Source organism: Acinonyx jubatus, chromosome C2 (assembly GCF_027475565.1).
Source record: "Acinonyx jubatus isolate Ajub_Pintada_27869175 chromosome C2, VMU_Ajub_asm_v1.0, whole genome shotgun sequence".
Classification (NCBI taxonomy): domain Eukaryota; kingdom Metazoa; phylum Chordata; class Mammalia; order Carnivora; family Felidae; genus Acinonyx; species Acinonyx jubatus.
The window spans coordinates 60,065,017-60,086,114 of record NC_069384.1 but is presented as its reverse complement, the minus strand read 5'-3'; the positions used below and the strand labels follow the sequence as shown (position 1 = coordinate 60,086,114).

General features: G+C 37.8%; 1 protein-coding gene and 1 pseudogene across 43 annotated transcripts in view; both read left to right on the top strand.

Annotated features, from left to right (window-relative positions):
- Nucleotides 1-21,098, top strand: part of ZBTB20 (zinc finger and BTB domain containing 20) — a 762,566-nt gene that overhangs the window by 372,197 nt on the left and 369,271 nt on the right. The gene's annotated exons all lie outside the window — the stretch shown is intronic.
- LOC113600021 (uncharacterized) lies at nt 7,103-7,264 on the top strand (annotated as a pseudogene).

Below are 21,098 nucleotides of genomic sequence, written 5' to 3'. Positions count from 1 at the left end.
TTTTTTTCCCCTGTATTTTTGGGCTGCTGTCTATTCTTGAAAATACTAAGACAAATTCTTATCCTTTGAAACTGTGGGGATCTGGGCCCATGGTGCTTACTATCATTATTTCTGTTGCACTTGTGGTAATTGTTGTTATTATTAATTATACTTCATAATTATATAGCTTCTTATTGTAAGGAAAGATAAATGGCTAGAAAATAAGTTGCAGTTACAGAGAGATGTTTGGAGTTTCAAACATTTTAAATCCAATTTTGACCTTTTTTGCACAAAGACTTCTACCTGAATCTTCAAACAGAACATTTTTTTGTTCCACCATTGAAAATAAAATACTAACTAGTGAGATGGTGTCCTCAGAGTCATGCATGAGAAAATAGGGTCAGAGAATTTCATTTCCTCTTTCTGCCTTTTAAAATAATTCTTAAAGTGTAGTTACTAAATAGTGGAAGTCTGTTTAAGAGAGAGATTTTGAAGCAGGAGGTGGAAATAGTTAAGCAGTGACCTGCACCTAAGAGGGAGTTGAAAGTAGCTTGAGGATTATGGGGCAGGCAATCAAGTGTAACACGGGTACAAAATGTGCAGCATGGATCGATAGAGGCTCTCTAGAATAAAAAGTCCACCCACCGTCTTTAATCTCTTGGCTCTATTATTTTCAATTCTTGAATAACCTTAATGCTGATGAAGTGTTCTCTAAGTTTCCAGGCTGGTTGGCTTGGGGTCCCGTGTGTCACGGGTCTCCTCATTCCCACAGTTAAAGACCTGAATTCAGTAGAGAGACGAGGAGTCAAAGTAAGCATTTGTGTTTCCTTGGGTAACTTCCATGTAGGTGCTTCTGTGACTTAGTATGCAAAGGAGGATGAAATTTTACAGGAAATAAAGAAGGTATTCAGTTATTCAATTATTTCTTACTTTGAGGAAAACCCTCCTCTATCCAACTGTCATCATCTTCTAAAGCAGTGGTTCTCAAAGTGACCAGCAGCATTTGCACACCTGGGAATATATTATAACGCAAACTCTTGGGCTTCAGCCCAACCTACTGAATGGAAACTTCGGGGTGGAGTACAGCAGTTTGTGCTTGAAGAAGCCCTCCAGGTGATTCTGATATGTAATACAATTTGAGAACCAGTGTTCTAAAAAGATGTTGAATTACACTGGGATTATATTGGAGCAAGTAAAAACTCTATCAAAAAAAAACAGTGACTTTTGGAATTTAGAACTCTATCGTTTTACCCCAAGTTATCTTTTGTAAACTATTTCGCAGTTGTATCCTAAACTATTGAATACTTTTTACCTCGACCTGCTGTTCATATCAACATTTGCCCCCATCCTAAAATGATCTTTGTGTCTCTTTCTAGACAAATTTTTATTCATTCTGAATCATCCAACTCAAATACTGTTCCTTGCAAAAACTTTACCAGTCATGTCAGCATTCTCTCAATTTGGTTTTCTTAGTTCTCAGTGTCCATACTGTTCATGTAAGCCTTATGACATTTCTTGGATACCTTTTATAATAAACTGTCAACTATTACAATAAACATTGCATTTATTTAGTACCCACTATGGTCACCACAACCTTCTCAGAGAGTCCCGGGCCTGAGTTGCTGAGATGTTAAGTAGCTTACCCTAGCTCACACGGTAAGTATTAAAAAGAAGATTCTCCTTCAGACTTACTCACTATGCTATATTATCTAATAACATTGATAAACTTTTCTCATATTGGTATTTTTTTATTCTCCCCAGCTTAACTGTATGCCCAATTGCAATTAAAGACCACAATTCTCTTGTCTTTACGATAACTTTTAGAATATAGAGAATTAATGCATATCTGTTGGCATATTGTATTACAAATTCTAAATATTTCTGGAATTTGTCTGGCTTTTTCTTTGGAAAATCTTGAAAGTGAAGGTTTTAACATTTCCTCTTAGATCCAGAAAGCTGCCCACTTATAGATTATCTTTATTTTAGCAAATTAATTCATCGATTGCATTTAAAATATTCAATTCACAATTGTGCATCGATTCTTATCATCAATTTTAATAAATGCATTTCAAGAATACTTTATAAAAATGCCTTTAAAGGAGGGAATAGCTACTTTTGTTATTTAAAGAATTTACCAATTTTCAGGAAGTTAGTTGATTGTTTTATAAGAAGAAAAAGGATAAGTTGAAAATGAATCTGACCCTTGCCTGTACACTTGCATGTACATAATGGTGATGGAAAAAAATGAAGATAATATTAGCAGCAAAATAGTAATTATTCAGGAAGCGTATTTCATTGAAAAAAAAGGTTTTTTTACTCTGTAAGTATAACATACTCTGTGAACATGTTATATTTGTGCATTATTTAAGTTCACCTGGCTGAATTCTTACCTAAGGAAAAGAAATCATAGCCTCTCCCAGGTACAGGCCACAATGTGTGACTATTTGGGGGATAAATATTTGGCCAATTTCTATTGCTTTATAGCTGTTCCATCATCGTGAGGATCCTCGATCCTAAGTCAAAGTCACGTGGATGGTTGCGAAAATGCATTTTCCTGGATTCCATCCCTACATATTGAATTATAATCCCTGGGATTGGAGCCCAGCAAGTTACATTTGTAACAATCACTTCCAGGTGATGCGAATGCACAATTAAATTTGAAAAGTCACTTTTATTTGGATTAATTCTTTTTTTTCTTTTCCCTCTGGGGGATCAAATCTTCCAGAAAACTGAGGAGTGAGTCTCAACACTGATGTCTTTTAGGCAGAGAGCTTCAGTGACAACCTTAAGTTATTATTGTATTTGCCTTCAACAGACTTTTATTTAGTTTGGATACTTTTGTTTGCCAGGTACTCTTATCTAAATTAATCAATTCAAAACCCAAATCATTCTGTGATATAAGTATTCTTGGCCCCATTTTAAAGATGAGATAATTAAGGCTTAGAGAAGTAATTACCTTTCTGAAGGTCACCCAACTAGTAATTGGATTCAGTTTGACTCCAGAATGTGTGTTCTTAAACTCCAAAACAGGAGTGAGTCACAATTTGAAATCAGATCTTTTCAATCCTGCCTTTCCCTTTTTAAAAAGCCAGCTGCACAGTAAAGCTGACAGCAGCTAATTCCAGGTTTGTGTCCAAACTGAGATATTATGATGTTAGTCCATAGTCGTCCTTACATTATTGGCTGGTAGCTGTAGTGTTATCATGTGACAGGCTCAATCAGTAAGCCATCACCTTCAATATTATCAGATGGATCAATGGAAGCATCATCAACATAAACCTGTCTGATAGTCTTCCTTGTCTTCTATTGTTCTTAAGAGACCTGATATATATTCTATGCAAAGATTACTACAAAAAGGTTTTTATCATTTTATTAAGGGATTTTCTACAACAATATCAGGCTTCATTTCCCTCAACAATGCTTTGTTTTGATAAATCTTTTGCAAATACAGCTGGTACCTCTGTATGGCTGACTCAATGGTTTTTAACCTTGGCAGCACATTCAAATCACCTATGGACTTTTAAAAATACACAGATGCTTGGGTCTAACTCCTACAGATACTGAATTATGGGGTCTGGAGTGGGGGCTGGACGTGGATTGTTTATAAAGCCTCACAAGTGCTTCTATAGGCATGTAGGATTGAGAATCAGTGATCTAATTCATTACTTGGCAAAGAATTTGAGAATATCTTATTTACTAAAAGAGCAATTGAAGGAAGCAAAATCCCTCCATAAGTCCTATAGTGAGTCCTTGGAAATAAAAGTGGAACTCATGAGCAGCTTGAGAAGCTGTTGCTTGGGCTATCCAAATATTCAGATTTGACTCTCAGATAATGAAAAGGCAAGAAATAAGAAGCCATTAGAGCATGGTACTAAGTGGAATTATGAGAAACCATCTGTAAAATGTTGTGGGGTTTGGAAGGACCTGTTCTTTTTAATAGACATTTTTGTAATAGAAAACAGGGTAATGGAAATAGAAGCATATTTTAATCTATCTGCATTTCCTTCAGATAAAAATAAAATAAAAGGGAAGGGCATAACCTTGCAAATGTATCTTGATCTCATATTATTTTTGCAAGATAGACAGATATGGGGCCACTAGTCAGCCCAACTCAGGGCTAGCTATCAAATCAGAGCTCACTCTTCAAATCCCAGCACTAATCGAGATGATAAAGAGCTACCTTTAGATTAATCCTGCTCTGGACTTTAGACGAAAGATACTGCAGTTTAATTACTGAGTGAAATTCACTTTGTCTGATCTGCCTGTCTTTGCTGTAATGTAATCAGCATCACCCCCATCTGAAACATGGGGCTGTGAAGTCCGAGGACCTGTGTGATTGGAGGAAATAAAATGATGCTCAAACAACAAGCAGCCGCAGTGCAGTAATTATTCAAACCTTGTTTTCATCTGTATGTCATTCTCCTATTGGCTTGTCATGACAGCAACTGAAAAAAGGATGGGAGAGCATGTGATTGAAAGGGAGATTGACCTGAAGGAATCAGACCAGGTGTGGGAGGGAAGAGCCAAGCTATATAAAATCTTAAGGCTAATTAAACTTGGTTTTCTTTAATATATATCCCACTGGCTGTTCCTGATCCCACAAGTCCAAGCTAAACCATTCAGCTGATATGTCTGTCTGCAATTAAAATCTCCCCTTCAGTTGAAGCTCTATAGTTTTTACTTCTCTGAAAATAATTTACTTTTCTGTTAAAACTGGCAATTACTTGACACATTTTCCTCACTGTAATTTTTAGAAGTTAAACTCAATAAGAGAAGAGGGTTGCAAGTTTTCTTCTGTCAGAGATACTGGCCTTTTCAAGCATCCTTTCTAGGTTTGCATGGACCCACTACCTTTCATACGGGAACTGAATCCAGAAAGGTACCTGGCTTCCCTGTGAACTGTTACCCCATCTTATACAAAATGTTTAAAGTAAACGTTAGTCCTTTAGTTAGTTAGAGAGTGGCTGAGCCAGGATTTGAACCAAGATTTGTCTGACTCTGGGCCAATCTCTTTTGACTGTACTCTCCTTCCTCCCTTTATTCTCACTAATTTATGGTTAATACCCCTCTAATTGACTCATTTAACACATTGCTAAGCACCTCCTATATGTGTTGTGTTATACTCCACATATACATTAGTGAAACCTGGAAGGAAGAATCACCTAATACCTATCTTCAAAAGCTTTTAAGTTTGGTGGTTCGGTTGCTTTTGTGGCTTTTATTGTATGTTAACATTTTTAAAGTTTATTTATTTATTTTGAGAGAGAGAGAGAGAGAGAGAGAGAGAGAGAGAGAGAGAATCAGTGGGGGAGGGGCGGAGAGACAGAGGGAGAGAGGATCTGAAACAGGCTCTGTGATGACAGCAGAGAGCCTGATGGCAAGGCTTGAACTCACAAACTGTGAGATCATGACCTCGGCTGAAGTTGGACGCTTAACCAACTGAGCCACCCAGGTGCCCCTGTATATTGACATTTTAAATCCAAAGAGCAATTGGAACATTAAGAACAAGTGCAAAATATGAAGTCCAAAAGGTCTTTTCTATTTCCCTGTTTTTTTCATAGTATCACAAATCTATCCATCACCGCAAAATCTCAGAATCAGAATTCCCAAGAATCTTAAGTTCTTATGACTCATAAAATATCAATCATCAAGTCCTGTCAAAATTTGCCATATATGATCCAACGTCAAGACTCCTAAACATCGATGTTAAGCAGGCAAGCTATGGAATCAGATGACCTGGGTTTGAATTCTGGCTTTATCACTTATTAACTGTATAACCTTGAAAAATTTGCTTAATCATCATCTTTAAAAAGGAAACAATAAAGTGACCTGCCTTTTAGGATTGACATGCAGATTAAATGTGTTAATGTACATAAAGCACATAATCCAGTGCCTAGTACGTAGTAGGGGCTTAATATTATCCTTTCTTTCTTTACAGTGTCTCTAGAACTTTTCATTTCTTTTCTGTCTCTACCAGTGCTACCAAGGTCAGATATTTATCTCATAGTGCCTGGGTTGTTGCAGTGGTTCTCCCTTTCTCTTTCTCTGTCATTATTTCTGGGCTTTCCCTGTTTCAATTTATTCTGTCTACCATTCCCAGTTACTTATACTAAAATACCACTGTGATGATGCCAGTGCCCTACTTATAAGCCTTTAATAGACCTCTTTTGCCTATAGAATAAAGTGCATTAGTCAGCCCAATATTCAAGGACCCCTTCACATTCCAGACCTAACCTATCTTTTCCAACATTATTACCTATTATAATTCCCACTAACTTGTTTATTTGTTGCTCCCAAATATGTCTTTCAATTTTCTGCTTCCATGCCTTCTCTCTTGCTCTTCACTTAACCTGAGTCTTATCACTTCCTGAATCTTACACATTTTTCTTAGTTCAAGTGTATTTTTTCACTGTAGTGAAGCTTTCCATTGTCAGCCTCGATATAAGAGGTGATTTTCTCTAGATCCCTATTCTGAATACTGAATTGCCTTGTATTGCAATTGTTTTTTGAGGTTATTTCAATAATTAGATATTAAGTACCTCAGACACAGGTCAGTGTCTCAAACATAATTTTTTTTCCAGTGGCATCCAAACAAACCCAAATATAAGTATACAATGAATATATGCCAAATGAATAAGAGGTCTCCATTTGGAGTTTCTTCCTTGCTCTAGCCACCTTTTCTTTCCGACAAATCACTTTGAATTTTGTCCTTTATTCATAGTGTATGTCTGTGCATATTTTGAAACTTCTCCCTCCTTGCTCCCCTTCTCTGATCACTCACTTATAATGCCTTTCCATTCCACAGCCATCATGCTATCCCCTCACCCATCGTGTTCAGTCAGGCTGCTAATAGGCTCTGGTTTTTCTGTTCTAGTTCATTCTGTACTAACTACATCAATGCTAGGGTGATACTTGCTTATCTATAGAACAGAGATGATAGAACCTGCTCTTTTTATTTTTGGGAGTTGTCAAAAATGATAGCATATGTATATAGATATGACATTAACAGTATATGACAGTATTTTATACTGCAAAAAGCTTTATAACCATAAGGTATAGTTTATAGTGCCTAAATATCTTCAATTAAGCATGCATTCATGTATTAAATATGTACTTAAAATATTCTGCACATTGTTGAAGCTTGGAATTGAGGCCTCTGACTGGCCGATGAGTTCACAAGTGTAGGTTGTGTGCTACGTGAGGGGTAAGTCTTTCACTAACACCACAAGGATCTCTGGCCCAGTGAATGGAGTTCAATAGTAATTCTTTAATTCTTGCTACAAGTACAAAAAAAAATTAAAACAATATCAACAGTAAGGTTTGATGAGCTGTATCATATTTCTTGTATCTAACTAAGATATCCATGTCTATCTAAGGATTGTTCCTTCTGCATTCATGGATTTCCTCTTTTTCCATCTAATCCCACCCTTCTTTTGAGCAACTCACATTATGTAGCCTCAATCTATCTACAGGGCAGATGAGAGTCTTCCTTAAAAGACCTTCACTAAAAAGACTCTATTTTAATGTTTTGTTTTTTTTCTAATCAGCAAACAGGACTGTTATTTAGCAGACTGACAGGAAGAACCTTAATAATTCCTAACCACCCCTGAAACAGCATGAAAAATGAATCAAGCTTATCTTACAACACAGAGATCAAAATTGTGTAAATTATCTGACCATGTGGGTTTTCTTGAAATTTTTGAGCCAAAAACCTAACCAGAGGACAATATTTATGATAACACCATTCAGACGTTGGTCTGCTGCCTAGATCCAATTTTTCCTTAGGTGCTGTGTTTCTATTAATCAGGAGATGAATTGATGGACAGTGATGGTGGCTTAGAACTTGAAATCATAGTCCCTAACAACCCAGTACTGCACAGAGGCATTTCAACTTTATTTTATTATTATCAAATGGAACCAGGACAGGCAGATCAGTCTTCATTCCATGGTTTCTAATGGCAGAGTGGGCCCAGAATGTTCCACAGGAGGTTCAATGGCAGGCAGGCAATAAGGGCCAGCCAGCCTTATATTGTATAGCTTACCTATGTTGGTTTTAAAAAAACAATGTGTCCATATTCTGGAAGCACATACCTTTATTGTCCCTGAATTCCTGTGGACATTATCAGTGGATTCATATTCCCATGAATTTTCTATTCCATGAGATCTTGACCTCATGGCTCTAAGTTTTGAGATTTTGATGATAAGCAGTAGGTGTCTTCCTTTCTTGTTTTCCCCTTCCTTACCCCAATTCTACACATCATTCAGCTGCCACCAAAATACTCCCTTGCCTAACTGTCACTTTCTTCCAAGGGGATCTGATATACCAGAGGCAGCAAAATCTTTATTCTTTTCTACTGGCCTTTTGGCTCTTCCTGCTTGTTTGGAGTTTTGAGTTAAATTTTTCAAGTTAATATTTAACTCATGAGATAACTGTTTACAAAATTGTTGGTTGGCAATCAGGGAGTTTTTCCCCTGGATTAATATGGTTAAAGTTTAACTTAGTGGAACAGCTCATAAAAAAAATAATAAATATATGTATATAATTAAATAAAAGTATTAACTCTGGGAATTTTGCTGATATGTTTTCATGATTCAAAATGGAATATTTGTTCTAATCTAGATAAAAGAAAGACCTTGGTTACAGACCTGGCAAGCTGACTGTGGAAGAATTTAAGTAGAAAGGAACGCCAGAGTCTACTCCTGGGTTGCAAATGACATGCAAATAATGAGAACATCCCTTTTTTTTTTCTTAAGAAAATACCCTGTATTCATATTCTTGGTAATATCACATTCAAAAGAAGTTGTTGGGAATCTCTCCAAACAGCATATTTGGCTAATTTTAGGCTTTGGTAATCCCTTGTGCTATCTTGTGATATTTTGTCATATCAGTGACCTTATATGTTACAATGTTATCAAAACTTAGAGACAGATGTGTGGTGAAATGACTCTGTTCAGGTATTGCTCTTCGGATGTATTCATAAGTCAGAAAGGGCTGTTTCTTCTCCTGAGATAAAGGCGAACTCAAGCTTCATCTGTCGATTGCTAGAGCATATATTGTGTTCTTATGAGAAATCTTCATGCTTTTGCTAGGGTTCACGGGTCCAACCTAGAATTGAAATCATATTCAAGTTATTCTGGGTTTTCATCTTTACTTCTTGCAATGTAGACCTCAAAGATCAACTGTTGGAAGAAAGTGGGTGGAACAGTTAGGTAAATCTGGTAGGACTATGAGGGGCTGCATATATGTGCATTTCAAGTTTAACATGTGCTCTGAAATTCTGTGCCATTGAAGATACTCTGTGTTTTGGCTATATGTAGAAGTCTACTTGGCTGGTTTCTACTCAAAGTATAATTGTCAGTTGTTAATAATTTTTGCTGTAAGAATAAATGAGCTTGAAGCCATTTATTTAGAAGAACCAGATTTTCTGCTCTATTCTGCATTTCAGAGTCATAAAGCCAGACATTCAAAATCTGGATATCTCACAAGCACCTTCTAAGATTGTTGTTTTGCCAAATATGCTGCGTTTATCCCAAGTCAGAAGTCACTTAAGGTAGAATTATAAGTAATAAATTTCAAATCTGAAGAGACTTAAATAGGTTTTAAGTGCCCAATAAGGTAGGAGGAAGAAGTAGAAAGAGAGGTGTCCCAGAAGCTAGCCACAGTCTCAAGTAGGAGGAATTTGTTAACCATGTTAAGTCGCTGCTGAGAAGTTGAGTAAAATGAGAATGAAAACGTGCACCTTGGATTTGGCAACAGCAGACATGGTAGAGTGGGATGGATAAAAGCCTTGTTGGATTGTGTTGAGGAAAGAATAGAAAGTGAAGATACGGTAATGGCTCATAGGGACAATTCTTTCAATAAATTTTGCCAGGAAAGGAAGACAAATGGAAAGTAACTGGAGAGAGACTTGGGATCAAGAGAGTATCAAACAAAGATATGCAAAGCATGGTGGTTTCTTGTCTTGTTTTATGCTTTGTCTTTGTCTGATTTGCTTCCCCAGTTGAAAAACAATATGAATTAGAATTGAAGCCTCAAATCTGGAGTAAGAGATGAAAAAGGCAAAACCGGCCTGGTAAAATGTGAAAGGTATTGGCTGAAAGACAACAGATTTTGGTTTTAGGTCAAATTCTACTGGCTCCCAGTAATAAGGCCCTAAATACCATTTCTGTATCTGCCTACTTATTTATTGATAGCATGCAAAGTCCATTTATGATATTCTAGTTCCAGAAAGGAAAAACAACAGACATATTTCCAGAAACCCTTCTTTAGTAGAAATAAAATTTATATTGTTTTTAACCACTTACAAACTCTTTATTATTTAGAAAGCTCTCACATCTTGTTAGTTAACCCTCACAAGACTGCTACAAGGGAAGTGGCTATATTGTTTTACTTAATAGATAAGGTAACCAAGACTATGAAAGATTAAGTAGCTGGCAAAATCCTACAATATGTAGATAGCAGGAGCAGGGCTGAAACTCCAAATTTTAGACTATAACTCAAAGATTCTTTCCCACCTCATAGTGCTCCCTATTTCCCCTGTAGTCTTTTGTTTTATTTTGTTTTGTTTTGTTCACCTCACTTTTCAGTGATTCCCCTTTTTTCCATTTTTGGTCCAGTTTCTATTATTTATATTTCTTTCCATTCTGCTTCTCCAGGGATTTCTGAGTATGCCCATCTCCCTAAATATCCACATTTAAAAGAATTTTTTTACTGTTTATTTATTTTTGAAAGAAAGAGACAGCACAAGCCAGGGAGGGGCAGTGAGAGAGAGGGAGACACAGAATCTGTAGCAGGCTCCAGGCTCCGAGCCGTCAGCACAGAGCCCGACGTGGGGCTTGAACCCACAAACCATGAGGTCATGACCTTAGCCAAAGTCAGACACTTAACAGACGAAGCCACCCAGGCACCCCAATATCTGCATTTCTTCATAAAACAGAATCAAATGCATAGGGTTAGGGCGTCTGCATTAAGTGCATAGGAAGAACAATCCTACACCAAAATCTGATACTAGTCTAGTGATATTGTGTTGCAAACAGCCCATGGAAAATCAAGGCTTTGACCACAATGGCTAGTGTTAGCAGTGGAAACTCCTTCATAGTATCTTGTCATTTGGCCCTTACTAGCTTTTAAGTGCAAATGGAAAGGGAAGAGCAAGAAAGTAGGAGGAGAAAATGGGAACTGGGAAGAGAAGAGATGGCACAGAGGGGTACAAGTGTCGCTTAGTGTAGGCCCTGCAGACCAAAAATTATTGTGTTTCTAACACTATTGATTTTTTCAGCAGCTGATATTTCAATCTGGGTGCAGTGTGTCTGTGAGTCTACGCACACTGTCAAGAAGAAATATGATAGTGTCTTAAAAGATTAATAATATCGCTGGTCCTCTGGAGGCCTGTCTTAATTCACTGGCCTGTTCCCTGGCATGTACTGTAATTTATCTAGTCTGATTTGAATAGCAAATGGCAATCGGCTGCCATTAGGGAAATGGGCATCATTCTTATTGATCCAGCATGGGCTGGATTTTATTTAAGGGGAACTGCAAAATGTTATTACCTTCAGGAAGAGAAGCTGAAAAGGGAGCTTTTCCCTCGTGTATTTTGGAAATGTTCTACCTTTAAAAGGGGGAACGGATTGTGGATTTAAGAGAACAGAGAGAGATGATGATCCTATTGTGTGAACAGGGACATGTACAGGCTGTTTTCAGCATAATTGTTTACCAGCAGGAAAGAGTGCTCATGATTATGAGAAAGAGGCCATGGCCTCAGAGGTTAGAACATTGGAGAATTAGTCAGATCTGACCTGTTTCCTTGTCCAACTTTGTGAAAAGCCCCTAGTTGCTTAGAATCCACTTGTCAATCTGTAAAATGGGCTAAAAAATCTACTGGGCACAGGTAAGGTTTGCTTAGTGTTTGTCTTACATCCTGAGAGCTTGGATAAATGGTGCTATGGAATAAAACAGAAACAACAAAGAGGGTCTATCTGACATTGGAGGGTGGGGTTTCAATATTTATTATTGTTCTTCACTTAGAACTCTTGAAGGGACAGGTTATGCGCTGAGTGATGCATGATGAACTAGCCTCATAATTCTCATTAACCATAACAGGCATCTCTCAGCTTAACACTGAATATATTGACTTTAATGTTCACCTATTAGTGGCAGATCCAAACCCGCACTCTTACCCTGTGCTACAGAATCCAGGAAAGCCGTCAGCCTTATGGTAGCAAGTGTGGGAGACAGACCCAGTCTCTTAGCCTACTCCTGACCCCCTTTGTCACAGGGGTAAGGGTTGACAGTGCCATTCCCATTAGAGCTTTGGAGATTAGCTGTGAAGGAGCACATGCACACCCACCCTGTTCCTAACCTCTTTCAGCAGCCACTGAAGGGGAAAAAGGTATGACAGAGGTGGCTAGAGGAAGTGCTCGTTGCTACTGAAATTCTTCTCCATTCCACCTCGGTTGTTATGGAAAGAAACGATAATGTGCTACAGGAAATGGCCAAGTATAAAAGCAATAAAATAAATTGAAAATGACTTTGTTTTTTTGAGCGGCAGTAATTGCTATATGTTGTGATGTTTGCATAAGGAATTAGTTAATGTGTAGCAGAATGGCATGTGATACTTTTTATTTGCCTGATGACTATAGTCTCTGAGTGAATGACTTATTAAGGTTAATAAAGAAAAATTTGCTTGTGACTTGTAATGATCCAATTGCTAGAATTTAGCATCCCCTTATGCATTGTTGCCTAAAGGGGAGAAGGAAAAAAACCCACACATATTAATGGCCGACTGGCTATGATTTTTTATAGTGGTGTGAGAACAAACAATGTCTTCTAAATTGTTGGTCTGTCTATCTTTCTGCCTGCCTGGGCAGGAACGTTATGGCTTTCTTAATTCTCCTGTGTGATTTATCATCCTAAATTCATTGTTTTGCATAACTCTGCTCAAAATGAAGAAATGTCATTATTTTGCAGCGAAAAAGTTGTCATTTGCATAATGCCTGCCATTAATTATTGTGAGACTAATGCAGTTGTTGATATTTTTAGGGCACAGTGGTACAGCCTGCACCTTGTATAATGTCATTCTGAAAACATTGGTAGTTAATAGGTGCCACAACATTGCACAAATGGAAAAGAAGATGATGAAGAAGAAGGGGACACAATGGAACAGGCTGTGATCTTTATTTAGCTTTTTTTTTTTTCCCCTGAAATGCTTGGTGAGGAAAGACTATAAAAGGAAGCGAATAGAGCAGGGAGCTGTGACATCCACGAGAACAAAGGGATTGAAAAGCAGAGGTTTTCTATTTAGGCTGAATTAGTATAACCTGGGTTCCAGCCAGTTTAATGGAGACAGTCGTGCTCCTCTGTTTGGGCTTACCTACATAACCACAGCCCTGAACAGAATGTAGAGTTGGGCTTTTTTAAACCCAAGCCAGGACAAGGGCGTGCTCTGAAACGTGCTTATCTTGTGGGAGAGTTCTCTCAGCCAGGCACTTGGCCCAAGTCAAGAGGACACACCACAGTTTCATGGAAGAGAGCTGATGACCATGCTTCTCAGGTTTTGATACACGAATCTGCTGTACTTCACATATGGCAGCATTGGTATCTAGAGCCCTAGCTTTCTTTTTCTGTAAAAAGCAGAAGAATGCAGTAGTAGCATGTTAGGGTGAATTTTTTTCCTACCGTTCGTTGCAATAGAACTAACTTTTGCATCTGATTCTTTAGGGCAAGAGCCTACCAAAGCTTTCTATTTCACAGGTAAATGAAAGTCAGTTATGAAAATTCGATCAGAGATGAAACTCATTACACTGAGTCTGGGAGGCATAAATATTACAAATGTACGTAACTGTTGATCTTTTTAGTCATGGGAGCTTAAAAAAAAACAGACTCACATCAAATAGAATTTTTTTCCTAATTTCACTGTTTCATGTGTATTATAAATTTAGATCTTTCCTCTTTATCATTAAATTTAAAAGACATAAAAGAAATGGAGCCTCAAAAGTAGGTCTAGTTACTAAGACTGACCAGAGATATTTAGAAAGAAGATATTGCCCTTCAATGTTTAAAGCCTAGCAGTGTAAACTCTGCAAAATGCAATACTTTTCAGATTGTAATCCAGATTCGAATGACTATCCCTTGCCCCCAGACTGACTACTATTTGGCAACCTCCTTAAAGCCAGATGATGCATGTGAGGGCGCCACCAGGATGTGGAGGAAACCATGAGTGGCTGTCCCAGTTTGTCTTACAATAAAACCTCAGCAGAATTCAGACTGGGATCCTTTTGTAGATCTCACTTTGGATTTTAGAATTTAATCTGCATGTGTTCAGTCCTGGAATATGTAGAAAACACACATTCTGGGTTAGGAAAATTTTAATTCTCTGCAGTGACATCACCATCATAAATTACCACATTTGGGGTTGTAAAAAACAGATGAGTCCATGCGTCAATGGAGACCAGTCTCACTTTTCCCTTTCTTTTGGAGAGAAGGAAATTGTCCTAACAGCCCAAATTAATATCCTTTGACTATAATAAAATCAATACAAGTATACAATTTTAAAACATAAGAAAGAGGTCCAATATGGTGGTGGGGGAGATGGAACACGGACAGAAAATTAAACAAAGGGAATTGCACTTCCTATAGTGTACTAGTACAACACAGGTGGACTCATCCTTAATCCTCTCATGTTTGTGGCCTGGTAATGCCCAGGGTCTATCATATTCTATATATATGTAAAACTGCTATGTATAGATGTATATGAATAGCTGTTAATTAAATTAACAAGTTATGTCATGATTAGGTGACCAGCTCTTCTTGGCTAACCCAGAACTTTCCCTGTTTTAACACTGAAAGTCCTACATCCTAGGAATCTTCTCAGGTAAACCAAGGCAGTCAGTTACCCTAACCAAAAGGGACACTCATGAGCCTATTGATTTAATAGTTGTGTTGTATATTTCATCCTATATTTGAAAAGAACCTGCTATTAGGAACTATTTTTTATAGCATCCATTTGCTAAAGCATTTTACCTAACTATAGGAGACTTGAGTAAAGAGGTGTAGAATTGCATGCATTGAGTGTCTAGCACTTTGATCAGCAATATTCTGGAAAGTAGCAGTCTCATAGTAAATAATCAGCATCAGCTCTGATCCCCTGTGTTCAGGAAATAATTTTAGAGCTCAAGTCTTCCATAGAAACAGGGTAGGAATCCATATGTTAGCTGGCATGATTTTCATCACCTAACATCTGATAATCATGTCAGACTGGCGTTCTTTAATACTCTCCGATTGCTGCCAGGACTTCTAACTTCTCTATCCTTTGCTTTGGAGTTTTTCTCCTTTTACAGCCAGACATTCTGCTAAGAACTGAGGATACAAGTTGGATAAGACAGAGTCCTTCACAAGGAGTTTTTCAATTTAACCTGTGAAGGGGGGAGAGGGGGAAAGCTGCAGGAATGAATTTTATATAGTATATGTCTAATTGAGGCAATTTCTTTATTCACTGAGATCAGTTAATACTATTACAAAACTTAAGACGTAGAAGAATAGCACTTAAAATTGTTATTGTTTCTTTCATGGATTGGTTTGTTCATTTGTTTAATAAACATTTATTGAAGCTCTACTATCTGCTCAGCAATGTTCTGAACACTGTGGATAGAAGGATGAGTCATACTTGGTAGTTTCACAAAATAAAGAGTACAAAAGGATACCCCACTTTCCATCCAGATTGGGAATTCTTCGAGTGCAAGATGGGCATGTCAGCATTCCATGCCAGTCTAAGACACCAGGACCAGGGAGAAATTCTCCCTTTGTAGATTCAAAGGAGATATTAGTTTTAGTTGACTATCTAATTTCACTTTACTTCTCCCAAGAACTATACTCTAAGACCTGAGCTGTAGCATGTAGGTGGGTGCCCAGATTGGCTTGTGCAGTTGACTGAAAGAACAGAGGTGTCTGGGACAATCCAGGGCAGCTACTACACCATGCAGAATAAAAATTTTCTATTTAAAGTTGATATGACTGGGATGAGATTTGAAACACTTTATTCATTCAGTCATTTAATATCTATCAACCACCTATAATGTTTTAGATGTTGTTCTACTTACTGGGGATATAATGAAAAATTAACCAAAATCCCCTATGAAACTTACTTTATAATGAAAGAAGAGAAAACCAATAATTAAGTAAGCAAAAATATATCATTTAAAATAATGACAAGATCTAGGAAGAAACCAAGGGAGGATACAGGGGTGAAAAATAGGGATAGATGATGGAGAGAGTGTCCTTTGAGGTAGGGCAGGTAGAAAAATTCTCTCTGAACAGGGGGCATTTGAACAGAGATTAAAATAATGAGAAGGAACCAAGCATGTGGTGATCAGGAGGAAGAGGATTTGGGGCAGAGGGAATACATATTATAAAATCTGTAAGAACAACTTAAATTATCCCAGGAAGAAGAAGAAATGTGTGGCTCAAGTGGAGTAAAGCAAAAATGGTCACGTGGCTAGATATAGACCAGATCACAGAGGCCATGGTAAAGACTGACAGGAAGCTGTTAGCAGGTTTTCAAAAGGGTATATGCTCTAGTTTATAAATTAAACGAGATCTGTGGCTACTCTGTGGAAAACAGGCTTAAAGGGTCAAAGGTAGAGGAGGAAGACTAGTCAGGGGTTATTGTGGGAGCCCAGTATGTGATGGGCAATGGCAGCAGGAAAGGAGTTCAATTCCGAATAATTTGAATGTAATTTGAAAGCAATTGCTGAGGGTCTTGATGTGGTAGAGATTAGAAGGAGATGCACCAGGTGTGGTGAGTCCCAAGTGTTTGCCCTGGGCAACTGGATGAATGGCAGTATCATGAACTCCGTGGAATTGGGAGCTATGGGAGAAATGGAAGAAAGAGCAGAATTGGGGGCAGAGATAATTATGAATTGATTTGGGGCATGTTGACTTTGCAATTCTTATCTAAGTAAAGAAATTGAGTAGGCATTTGGATATATGACTCAGGAACGCAGAAGAAGGAATAGTGCTAGAGCTGCAAACCCTTGCTTATCTTTTTTTTTCTTCACTTTTTTTCACTTCTACATACATAGTCTTTAGAATGTAAGCTTACAGAGTACAAGGAGTGGATTCTGAGCAGTTTTTGAGGTAAATATGTATCCTCTATGTTGTTTGATGATGAATATAAAGGTGCTACTTTCATTCATTTTGCTGTCTCTGGAAAGTCTTGAATATAAAGAGGTCCCACCAAAAACATATGAACATGTCCTGAGGACTTACATGGTTTATGATCTCACTGAGATGTAAGACAAAGATAAATTACTGTTTCCATAAGGATATAAGACAGAGGGGAAAGCACATATTCTGTATTTTATTAATGTAGGTGGAATGCATGTGAGTTAGAAGGGAGGTAAAACTTGAACCCAATTTTGGAAGTGGGGAGAATTTAAACAGGCAGTAAGGAGAATACACAGTATTTCAGAGAGAGAGAAGTCGGGAGAAGATGCATGAAGACATAAATTAACTATCTCTTTGGGGGAAAGCAAGGATGGAGAACAAGGACGGGCACCTGGGTGGCTCAGTCGGTTAAGTGTCTGACTCTTGATTTCAGCTCAGGTCATAACCTCACGGTTCGTGAGAGTGAGCCCCACATCGGGCTCTGTGCTGACACCGTGGAATGTCCTTGGGATTCTCTCTCTCCGTCTCTGCCCTCCCCGCTTCTAAATAAACAAATAAAAATAAAGGATGGAGAACAAGGAGACTAGCCTGGCAAGAGCAGAGTTTTTGTGCTTGTGAAGTTAGGGGAGATGAATTTATAAAGGTTGAACTTGCCCAGTAGCACACTGGTTCTCATCCCTGGGGTATTTCAGAATCACTTTTGGAGTTTAAAAATGTGGACGTCTGGATATCACTTCTGGAAATTCTGAGTCTATAGGTCTTGGAAGGGCCCTGGCATTTATACTTTTCACAGGATGGTTGTTCCGGAAAACCTCTCCCTCCTAAAGCTTTCATTATTTCCTAGAGAAAACAGTCCTGCTGGACTCCCAGGTAGCATTGCCTCCAGATACCATTCTAGTATGGGCTCCCAAGTTAGCTCTTCTCGTTTCCGAATGTTTACTTCCCTACTTATGCAGAAATTGAAGTTTGTAACTTTCTCTTTTAGTTATGCTATAGACACGAGTTGTTTTATTTTCTCTTCTTGTTGATCTACATTACTTTTAGAGAATATTTGAAAAATTCAAATTTAGTTTGCCGCCATTATCCAGTAGGAACCCAGAAGCCTGCAAATTCATTTCAAGAGTAACTCCCTGCCTTAGTAAATGGTTGCCACGCAACTGTAATCACTATACATCATTTTTTTTAATGTTTATTTATTTTTGAGAGAGAGAGAGAGAGAGAGAGAGAGAGCGAGCGTGGGGGAGGGGCAGAGAGAGATGGAGGGAGAGGATCCTAAGCAGGCTCTGCACTGACAGCAGGCAGCCCAATATGGGGCTCGAACCCACAAACCATGAGATCATGACCTGAGCCAAATTCAGAAGCTTAACCGACTGAGCCACCCAGGTGTCCCCACTTATACATCATTTACACTTAAATTTATAATTCCATTGACTTGACATAGAAACTTGTGATGCTCCACTTTAGCTATTTCAAATTTCCATGGTGAAATCAGAAACTCAGGCTTAAAAAAGTGTGTTTTACATCTATTGAAATCTCAAAGTTTGGATGTCAGATACTACTCGTATTATTATTTTATTTAAGAAATAGAGACTCCGTTTGCTCAGTGGTGGGGATATGTTTTTGAGATATACATGGCACAATGAAGGAGTTCCAAGGAGAAGTTCTGTTGAGACTATTCCAGGTCCAGGGCTGTTCCAGTGACCTTTGCAGCAGGGCTTCATGGAACTTCTATAGACCTGGTATCAGAGCTTGGCTTTTCTTCACATCTCCACTCAGTTCTTCTGTTGGTACTAAATGTCCTTGTCCTGTTTTATGACTTGAGATTACCTGTGACCAGTTATGACTCCTCCATTTTCTTTCTACTTTATAATCCCTTGAAGAGTAGCCTATGCCTGGTGGGTGTATGTGTGAGTAAAAGTTGCAGAAAGAGCAGTATCTCTAACAAGGAGCTGTGGGTGCAAGAAGCACCCTGATTATTACATCAAACACTGCAGGGGGAACTAGACTGCATTTAGCTGAACTCCTTGCTTGGCCAAACCTATGATGACTTTTTCCTGAATGATGGACTCTAAGTTTCATGTATTCTCTATAGCATCAGCATATATGAGACAGATATAGTATTGATGACATAAATAAGAGTTTGGAAATCAAAATAGGCAAAAGTGGTATGCGGGCTTAGGTAATACAACTTGATGATATGCATTACTATTATGAAGCCTAAATTGAAAGCAAAATTTATGACTTCAGGAGAACCAGCCATAGTAGCCCTGTTCTACTTCTTAAGATTCCATGTCATTAACTCACAGGCCATTGGAATTTTTTCTAAGGAGAGGCCTAAGACTAAAATCATAGACTACTAAAAGTTTTTGTTTAAGAGGTATCTATTACAACTACGTAGTATCAAACACTTAAGATGTTTGAAAGCAACACACAGTATCTATAAAAATGGGAAAGGGAAGACTCCTAGGTACAAAAATGCCTATAGAAAGTTTAGGGAAGGAACTTATGTTTAGGGAAGGAAATTATGTGTAGATTACTATTTTAAGTAATAGTAATATTTATGGTAAATATTAAATAGTAATATTTAAGTAATATTTTGCTATATAAGTAATGGGCTTTCATTATGGAAAAGTTCAAAAGAAACAAAACTTATTTAAAATTGTTCTTCCCAGAAACAACCACTTTTTTTCCAGTCTTTTTTTCACTAGGTGTATACACATATATCATTTCTTTAAAAATATTTAACTTAGCAGGGTGCCTGGGTGGTTAAATCATTTAAGTGTTCAACTCTTCATTTTGGCTCAGGTCATGATCTCACAGTTTCATGGGTTTGGGTCCACATCAGGCTCTGTGCAGGCAGAGCAGAGCCTGCTTGGGATTTTCTCTCTCCCTCTCTCTCTCTGCCCCTTCCCCACTCATCCTGTCTCTGTCTTTCTCTAAATAAATAAGTAAAAAAAAAATACTTAATTTAGAAAGGTTTAAATAACAGATCCACCTTTCCATACTGTTGGCTGATAAGCCTTTTAATTTAACAATATTCCAAAAAAAATTCTCATGTCATTAAGTAATGTTCAATATATGATTTTTAATAACTACATAGTATTCCAACACATGGATGTGCAATCATTTACTTAACCATATATTGTCAAAGTTTCCAAATTTTCACAATTATAAGTAATGTCATGATAAAAACTCTTGCTTCTAAATATTTGTGTAGATCTTTGGTAATTTCTCCTATTTTTTAAAGTCTTTTAATATTTATTTATTTACTTTTGAGAGAGAGAAAGCGTGCACAAGTGGGGGAGGGACAGAGAGAGAGAGGGAGACACAGAATCTGAAGCAGGCTCCAGACTCTGAGCCATCAGCACAGAGCGCAACACAGGATTCGAATCCATGAACTGTAAGGTCATGACCAGAGCCCAAATCAGATGTTTAACCGACTGAGCCACCCAGACGCCCCTTTGGTTATTTCTTTTAGATATACTGCTAAATGTGAAATTTCTGGGTCAAGTAGTATTTCATATCTTTTTAAGTTTTTGATGCAGTATTTGCCAAGGTGCTCTCCAGAGAATTGTGCCAATGTTACTCTTTCTGTGGTAACATCTTAAAGTTTCCTTTTAAAAGAAACTCCATTTAAAGCTGTGCCATTACTTTTCTCAGGATCCTATCTGGTCCACCAGGTATAGCAGACTCAACTCAACTCTTAACCTCAAGGTTATATTTAGAGTTATGGAAATACTTCTATAGATCAGTAATGCTGCAAATGAGACAGTATAAGCAATATAATCTGACAGTGAATTAGAATGCGTTCCTGTCTTGTGCCTGCTGTGTGCAAGCATTCTGCTTTATCCTGGATAACAATCAGACAAAGGGAAAGGGGGCAGCGAGGAAGAAAGAAAGAGAGAGAGAAGGAGGGAGGAAGGAAGGAAACCTACCTCTCTTATTTGGATTGATTGGG